The sequence below is a fragment of the Triticum dicoccoides genome, chromosome 5A, assembly GCF_002162155.2.
Source record: "Triticum dicoccoides isolate Atlit2015 ecotype Zavitan chromosome 5A, WEW_v2.0, whole genome shotgun sequence".
Lineage (NCBI taxonomy): Eukaryota > Viridiplantae > Streptophyta > Magnoliopsida > Poales > Poaceae > Triticum > Triticum dicoccoides.
Genome location: NC_041388.1, coordinates 295410829 through 295419546, shown reverse-complemented (window position 1 = coordinate 295419546; position 8718 = coordinate 295410829).

Below are 8718 nucleotides of genomic sequence, written 5' to 3'. Positions count from 1 at the left end.
GTGTGCTAAACTCTGCAGAGTGTGTATAGACTATCGATAGCCGTGTCCTCGGTCATGGGCACAGTTCATACTAGGTGTACCTTTCGATCAACACTCACATGACGGAATGACTTTTTAGATGACTTATATGTTGATTATGTGAGCAGTATCAGTTTGGCAGGATGCCGGTGATGATGTTGAGATGGTCTTGAGGATGATCATTCAGTTAGTGATGTGGTCACGCGGTGATCACGTGGAGGTATTGATCATGAGGTGATCGAGGTGATTTATTGCTTGGTTGGACAACCAAGAGTGAGATGGTTCTTGAGATCAGAGATGTTGGTTCATCCGTATTCTAGTAGTTTCATACCCTGCTTAGTTATTGCTTCCACACCATAGTAGTTGTTGATAACTTAACCTGTTAATGTTATGTTATTGTCTTGCCTTGATGCTTCAGGTTGTTGTGAGCTTGCAAGTACATTCAATGTACTGACCTGGCATGTTATGCCATATTGCAAGTGATGCCGTGATTGATTGCTTATCGAGGTTACCGCGCGTGCGAGCTAGATCGTGTCCCAGCCAGAGTCCCCACGGAGTGGAATTCACCACTGTCGTCGTCGTTCCACTGCTAGAAGTTTTCCGATGCTACGAGTTGTTACGCTGCTAGCATAGAGCTATCTTAGCAGGCGTAGTGTCGTCGTGTTGATGTGATCCTTTGTAACATCAGACCTTTGTATCCATTATCCTTTGTAATAAGAGTTGATTTGTTCTATGTCAAGCAGTGTCGTATTCCAGAAAACTTGATCTCTGGGCTGGAATACCGGGTGTTCCGGTTTCTCTAAGCCGGGGTGCCACAGATCAACAAGACCATCAAGACGTCGATGCCCTTCAACAAGAACAACATCGGCGTGAAGAAAAAAAACCTTGAAGCCCAACGTGCTCTACGCGAAGCTACACTAGCCGTCGACGAGAGCAACCGCCAAGCACGAGTTCAAGAAGAGGCCATCTGACGAGAGCGACAAGAAGAAGCCACATGCCTTGAGGAGCGCCAAGAAATGAGGAACCGTGCATGAATTCCATAACACCAACGACAAAACAATCAAGTGGAGCACGAGGAACAAGTGGCTTAAGATCCTCCTCCATGCCAAGAGCATCATCACCATCGACCCCAACACAATGAAGAGCAATGATATGGCAAGCTCAAGTTCACCATGCCTAATTTCTCCGGAAGCAATGATCCCAAAGAATTCCTTTCATGGGGATTGAAAATTGACAAGATCTTTCGTTTGTACAACTATGAGCAAGAGAAGAAGATCGCCATGGCATCTCTTGAGTTCCAAGACTATGTCCTCATTTGGTGGGAGAAAGTCATTGAGCGTCGAACAACAAGAGGTGACGCACCCATCACAACATGAACCAAATGACGGATGTCATGCGAGCGTGTTTTGTACCCACGTACTATAGTCGCGATCTCTTCAAGAGATTGCAACTTCTCAAGCAAGTCACAAAGTCAGTTGAAGAGTACTACAAGGAAATAGAGATTGCCATGATTCGAGCAAATGTCACGGAAGATGAGGAACAAACCATGGCATGCTTCTTGAATGGACTCAACCATCCTATCAAGAAGATTGCGGATTTCCAACCGTACATGAACCTCATCGAGCTAGTACACCAAGCTACCAAGGCGGAGTGACAAGTGCAAGAAGACTACAAGTATGCCAAGTACTCTTCCAAGTCCTACGGCTCCTCGTACAACCAAGCTTCACCGACTACAACGAATCCTACCTCAACCAAACCTTCTACAAGCAACGACGACAAGTCAAGTTACAAGAAAACTTCGACATCTTCAAGTCGTCCTCCTACTACAAGAAACTTCAAGCCGAGATCTTCATCATCATCTACTCCAACCGATGAGACTGCCAAGACAAGTTTCATCAAGTGCTTCACATGTCAAGGCCGAGGCCACAAGACATTTGAGTGCCACACAAGGCGCACCATGATTGCCAACGACGATGGCACATACGACTCTATAACTAAAGATGAAATGGAAGCCCTTGAGCATGTGGCCATGCACCGAGAAGTGAATTAAGATGAAGATGACTAAGTCTTTTGTGACAATGATTCGAGCCCGGCTCTCGTTGTCTCCAAGGTCTTGACGCTTCAACACCAACAAGAGGAAGACCGACATTGCCACATCTTCCATACCAAAGCGGGCATCAACGGTCGTTCCGTTAAGGTCATCATCGACGGAGGTAGTTGCCACAACTTGGCAAGTGAAGAGCTATGTTCCAAGCTATAATTGGTCAAGATGAAGCACCCCCGTCATTACAAGGTCCAATGGCTTAGCGACTCCAACACTATTCAAGTGGAGCACACCGTGCAAGTCTCCTTCAAGATCAGCGCATACGAAGACACTTTGGAGTGTGATGTGGTTCCTATGTACGTTTGCCATCTCCTACTTGGACGACCTTGGCAGTTCGACCATGACGTCATTCACAATGGAAGAACCAATCACTATAGCTTCAAGATGAAGGGAAAGGAGTACGTGCTACGACCTATGTCACCAAGCCAAGTGATCGGCGACAAGCAAGCAACCACCCATCGGGGAGAGAATAGTGAGAGAGTGAGCCACCCAAAAGAGAGTGAGTGCCACAAGCCAAAATTGAGTGCCTCCACGACGAGCGACAAGAAAAACTTAGTGCTATTCGCTACCAAAAGTGAGATGAGAGAAGTGTGTGAGAACCCATCAAGTGTTGTGCACTTTGTCCTATTGTGCAAGGACGACGCAACAAAAACTAACACCTATCACCATCTACCTTTAGTGTTGTCTTCTCTATTGCAGGAATTCCGAGATGTATTTCCTGATGAGCTACCTCCGGGTCTACCTCCTCTTCAAGGCATCGAACACCGCATCGACCTCATCCCCGGAGCACCTCTTCCTAACAAGGCACCCTACCACGTCAACCCCGAAGAAACCAAGGAGATCCAATGGCAAGAACAACAACTCATCGACAATGGCCATGTACGAGAAAGCTTGAGCTCATGTGTCATCTCGGTAATCCTTGTTCCCAAGAAAGATGGTACATATCGTATGTGTTCCGATTATCGTCCTATCAATGCTATCACCGTTAGATACCATCACCCCATCCCACGCTTAGATGACATGCTCGATGAGCTTAGCGGAGCCACAATTTTCTCTAAGATTGATCTTAAGAGTGACTACTATCAAATCTGCATACAGGAGGGTGATGAATGGAAAACCACATTTAAGACCAAATTTGTCTTATACAAATGGCTAGTTATGTAGACAAACTTGTTTTTCCTAGGATTCGTTGTCTCTCCTAATTAAGGGTGTGCATGTAGACGAAACCAAGATTGAAGCTATTAAAACTTGGCCCCAACCCACAAACTTGCAACAAGTGTGTAGTTTTCTTGGCTTGGCCGGATTTTATCGTCGCTTTGTGAAGGATTTTAGCACAATTGCTTTACCTTTGCATGCCTTGAGTAAGAAGAATGCACCTTGAGTAAGATATCGCATTCAATGATCTTAAGAATTTGCTTATGCATGCCCCTTTGCTTGCATTACCCAACTTTGATAAACCTTTTGAGATATATTGTGATGCTAGCGGTTATGGCATAGGAGGTGTGTTGATGCAAGAGAAGCACCCCATAGCATACTTTAGTGAAAAACTTTCTAGAGCGCAACTTAACTACCCCATCTATGACAAAGAGCTGTATGCTTTAGTGATAGTCTTGCATGTTTGGGAGCATTATCTCCGCCCTCATGAGTTCATTCTTCACATGGATCATGAAACACTTAAGTACCTCAAGGGTCAAACTAAGTTGAACAAGCGTCATGCTAAGTGGAGTGAATTCATCGAGTCATTTGCTTATGTCATCAAGTATATCAAAGGCAAGGAGAATGTTGTGGCGGATGCTTTATCCCGCAAATGCATGCTTGTTACTCAACTTGGATTGAATGTCATTGACTTTGAGCACATAAAAGACTTGTATGTGCATGATCCTACTTTTGCTATTCCTTATGCCAAATGTTTGACCCATACATCTTGGGAACACTATTACATCAAAGATGATTATCTTATGAGAGCTAACAAACTATTTATCCCCGAGTCTTCTCTTCGTTTGTTACTTTTGCAAGAATCTCATGGAGGACTTATGGGACACATTGGACGCGAGAAGACCTCTGCTACGCTCTCAAAGAACTACTTTGGCCCCAAGATGTTCCGCGACGTCTCCCGCTACACCAACCAAAGCTCTACATGTCACAAAGCTAAGTCTAAAGCTCAATCCCATGGTCTCTATGTGCCACTTCCTATTCCGTATCACCCATGGGAAGATATTAGTATGGGCTTTGTGCTTGGGTTGCCTTGAACTTGAAATGGCAAAGATTATGTGTTTTTGTTGTGGACCGTTTCTCTAAGATGGCACATTTTATTCCATGCGACAAGATAGACGATGCTTCACATGTTGCCAATCTCTTTTGTAGGGAAATCTTGCGTCTACATGGAGTGCCAAAGGCGATTGTCTCGGACCGCGACGTCAAGTTCCTAAGCTACTTTTGGAAGACACTATGCGCCAAGCTCGGAAGCAAGCTCTTATTCTCTTCGGCATACCATCCACAAACCAACGGCCAAACGGAGGTCACAAATCGGACGCTATCCACTCTCCTACGCGTGTTGATCAAGAAGAACATAAAGGAGTGGGAGGAGTGTCTACCCATCACTGAGCACGCCTGCAACCGCGCAAGACATTCGAATACTGGCAAGTCCCCATTTGAGGTCGTCTACGGCTTCAACCCGTTGTCCCCATTGGACATTCTACCACTACCACTACAAGAGAGCATCAACATGGATGCGAACACTCGAGCGAGCTATCTCAAGAAGGTGCATGAAGATACAAGGCACACCATCGAGCACCAAGTACAACACCTCGCGGCCAAGATCAACTTCAACAAGCACCCCATGATATTCAACATTGGAGATCTTGTGTGGCTACACCTTCGCAAGGACCACTTCCCCGATGAATGCAAGTCCAAGCTTCTACCATGAGCTGATGGACCCTTCAAGGTGCTTGAACGCTATAACAACAACGCCTACAAGATCGACATCCCACGTGACAAGTACTTCGTGAGTGACATCTTCAACGTCAAAGATCTCTCTCCCTACCATGGTGATGAGGCTTTCAATCCGAGGTCGGATCTTTCCCAAGGGGGGGGGGGATGATGCGGAGCATCCTATGGTCATCCCCATGGACCTACCTTCGTCTCCTACGACACCACATCGACCTATGAAAAGAGCTTGAGCAAGGGCTATCGAAACTAAGGTGAACTCGCTCCTCTCCGAACTAGCACTTTCTATATGTGAGACATGGCTACTACCTCAAGCGGAAACCCTATGTGTGATCAAGTACCTTGAGGATAGCCACGGAGCAACTACACCCAACGACCAAGATGGCGAGGACACCAAGTACAAGAACCAAGAAGAAGAGCTGCCGGAAAAACCCCAGCCACCGGACGACCGGACCCCGTTGAACGTCCGACGCCTGAAGCTTCGGCCAGCCCAAGTCCCAGCCAACGAACACTACAGCGGCCGGACGACCGGCACGGACCGGACGTCCGACACGCCCCAACGACCGGACAACCGAGTCCCTCCGGACATATGGTGCCACCCAACAAAAGGGAAATTATTGGAAATCCGAGACCTCCAGACGACCAACGACCGGACGGCTAACCGCCTTCGGAAATCCGACGCCACCTGATCCGAGCTGAAATGTCGGACGTCCGACACCCTCGCGAGCCACTGGATGTCCGGACGCCCGACGCTCGTCTGTGCACAGAGTGCTGGGCCGAAGCCCATGTACCCTTTCGCACCCTAGACTATATATACTCCTACCTCTTATTAGGGCTAGCATTGGTATAGCTCATATGAGAGATAGAGCTTTGCTCATCCACTTGTTACCTATTCCATTGGAGGCCAAGCCGTCCACCTAGGAGAAGATCTCCCAAGTGGATTCAAGCCCTCCACCTAGGAGAAGATCTCCCACGTGGATTCAAGCCCTCCACCTAGGCGAAGATCTCCCAAGTGGATTCAAGCCCTCCACCTAGGCGAAGATCCCCTAGTGGGTTCAAGACCTCCTCTTGGAGATGAACTAGTTACTTATATCCCCCTTTGTTGGATTTGAATCATGTGTCTCTCTTTGTGTTCATGGATCTAGCACATGTGTGACCTATTCTTGTTGATCCGAGTGTCCTCTCATTTCCCATCGTGTGTTCATCGTGTTCTTCGGGAATCCCCCTCCAAATCATGAAAGATTGGCCTAGAGGGTTCCACCCTACATCAGTGATGGTGTTGATGCCGATGCGACCTTGCCGGAGATGGTAGCTCGGAAGCATGTGCACTTGAGCGTCTTCTCGAAGATGAGGAAGACCGCTTGTAGGTCTTGATGAGGGCTTTGATCTCCTCCATTTGAGCATCCATCTTGGCTTCGAAGAAGTTTTCCGTGGCATCAAACTCGTCGTTGTTAGTGTAGACCGAAGTAGATATGCTTTGCCTATCCATCACAAGACTCGAGTAGAGGTGAATAGGAAATGAGATAAACAATACCAAGCTACCTTTTCCCAAAGTTGAGGATGTATCCCATTTCACTCAATGTGAAATGAAAGAATAGTGGAATTGGTACCGGACTTGCTCACTCACATCTACAAAGTAAAGCTATCGAGTGGCTTGGTTAGGACAAGTGGCACAAAAAATTGATGCAATTGTTAGTAAGAGTCAATAATGTTAAAAGAGATTCACAAATTCGCAAATGAAACAAGTAGACCGATAGCAATGAATGGGACATGGAAACACACACATGGATAGATAAATGGGGTCGTGCAACCAAGGAATGAGCTCAAAATGTGGAATCCACGAAAAACGCTCGTGTTGCACAACTCTAGAGAGACGCTAGCACGATTGCTCATTAGGCGGATACAACAGTTGTGCACAGCCTATAAGATGCAAAATGTATCAACTTTCTATCCCAACTATGCTATGTATGTATGGTTCCCGGTGATTCACACACGATGATCCAAGATGATCAATATGGTAGTATGGTATGATCAATATGGTAGTATGATATGTAATGTGGCCATGCTATGGCCATTGCTTACAAGCTCTTTGCTTTTCTCTTTTGCTTAAAGGCCTTTTTTTGTTATGGCCACTATGCGAAATGCACAAACCAAGATAGCAATTGTGTATATGTGGGAACAATCTTGTGACACAAGATGATATGATGATACCAAGATGAGGATACCAAGATGATATGGTATGCATGCAATGGAAGGTACGGATCACTAATGTGCACAAGTAACGTTGCTGGCAATACTCAATGACTAGTCTCGATGGGCAAGTGACGCAAAATGGGCTCGGGGTTAACAATGCCATGGCAAGGGAATATACAATGGATGTCGTCGAGGTTACCGTCGAGGGTTTCTCGTTTGTGAGCAAGGACGGATGATGGTTAAGTGGTCAATGTCGATGACGACCTCGTGGCGAAGATGAGTGGTGGTGTGCTCGATGTAGAACAGTTCCTAATTAGCCAAAACACCTTAGGAAACGAAAAAATCGTGAACTCAAAATCTCAAATGTCAAATGGTGGTAGTGCAAAAGCGATGGTGATTTTGAAGGTGACAATGAGGAAGTGATGGGGGTGGTTGATGAAGAAGCAACTGTCCCTAAGTAGCCGAAACACCTTAGGAGACTCAAATCATAACTCAAGCAACCACAAATGCGATGGGGAACAAAATGGGTTAGGTTGCGGAAAACGATGGTGGTTATGCGAATTATATGGTGGAGGGAATAGGCAAAGATGCCAAAGTTCCAAAGATTTGATGGAGTCTAATGGTGTTGGTAGTATTTTTATGGGATTGAGGATGTCAATAGCTTCAAAACGAGCTAAAAAATGTCAAAATCGGACTCCGAATGAATTAGTTATGGCCAAAACAAAAATTCAGTCGTGTCAGTTTCAAGGTTATCCCAACATCCGGGAGTTGGCCCGGATGATCCGGGTAGGTCAACTGGTTTTCGGGCGCGTGGGGTGTCCAGGCGTCCGGGAGAGGGCCCAGCTGATCCAGGTGGATCCGGATGATCCAGGAGCACTTCCGGATGATCCGGGCAGGTCACACTACTCGGGATTTCCTCTCAGGGACACGATTTTTGGGTAGAAATGGATGATTTTGGGGTCAAAATTGAGGAGATTTCGTGGATGGAAGGTGGGAAAACTTGTGGGGAAGCTAGATCTACGAGTAACACATCAAATCCATGGATCAAATCCAACAAAACATCATCAAACCAACAAATCACAAAAAATGGGGCTATTTTTGGTGGGGATTTTCAAATTTGGGACGAAATCAACAAAATTATGCTAGAAAAATAGGGATAGGGACTCCAAATTCATGATCAACGTGGCTCATGATACCAAGATGATGTAGGGTGGAACCCTAAGGGCCGATCTTTCACGATTTGGAGGGGGGTCCCGTGAAGAACATGAAGAACACACGAAGAACGGGAGAGAAATCACAAGGGGAAACACTCAAAAACAAGTCCAATCACACATCCACTAGACTAACAAACACATGAACCCACAAGGTACATGAACAACAAAGGGAAATCAGTACTAGATAGAGTTCATCCCAAATCCAAAAGAGATGAGGTCTTCATGATCTAGATGATCCTTCTC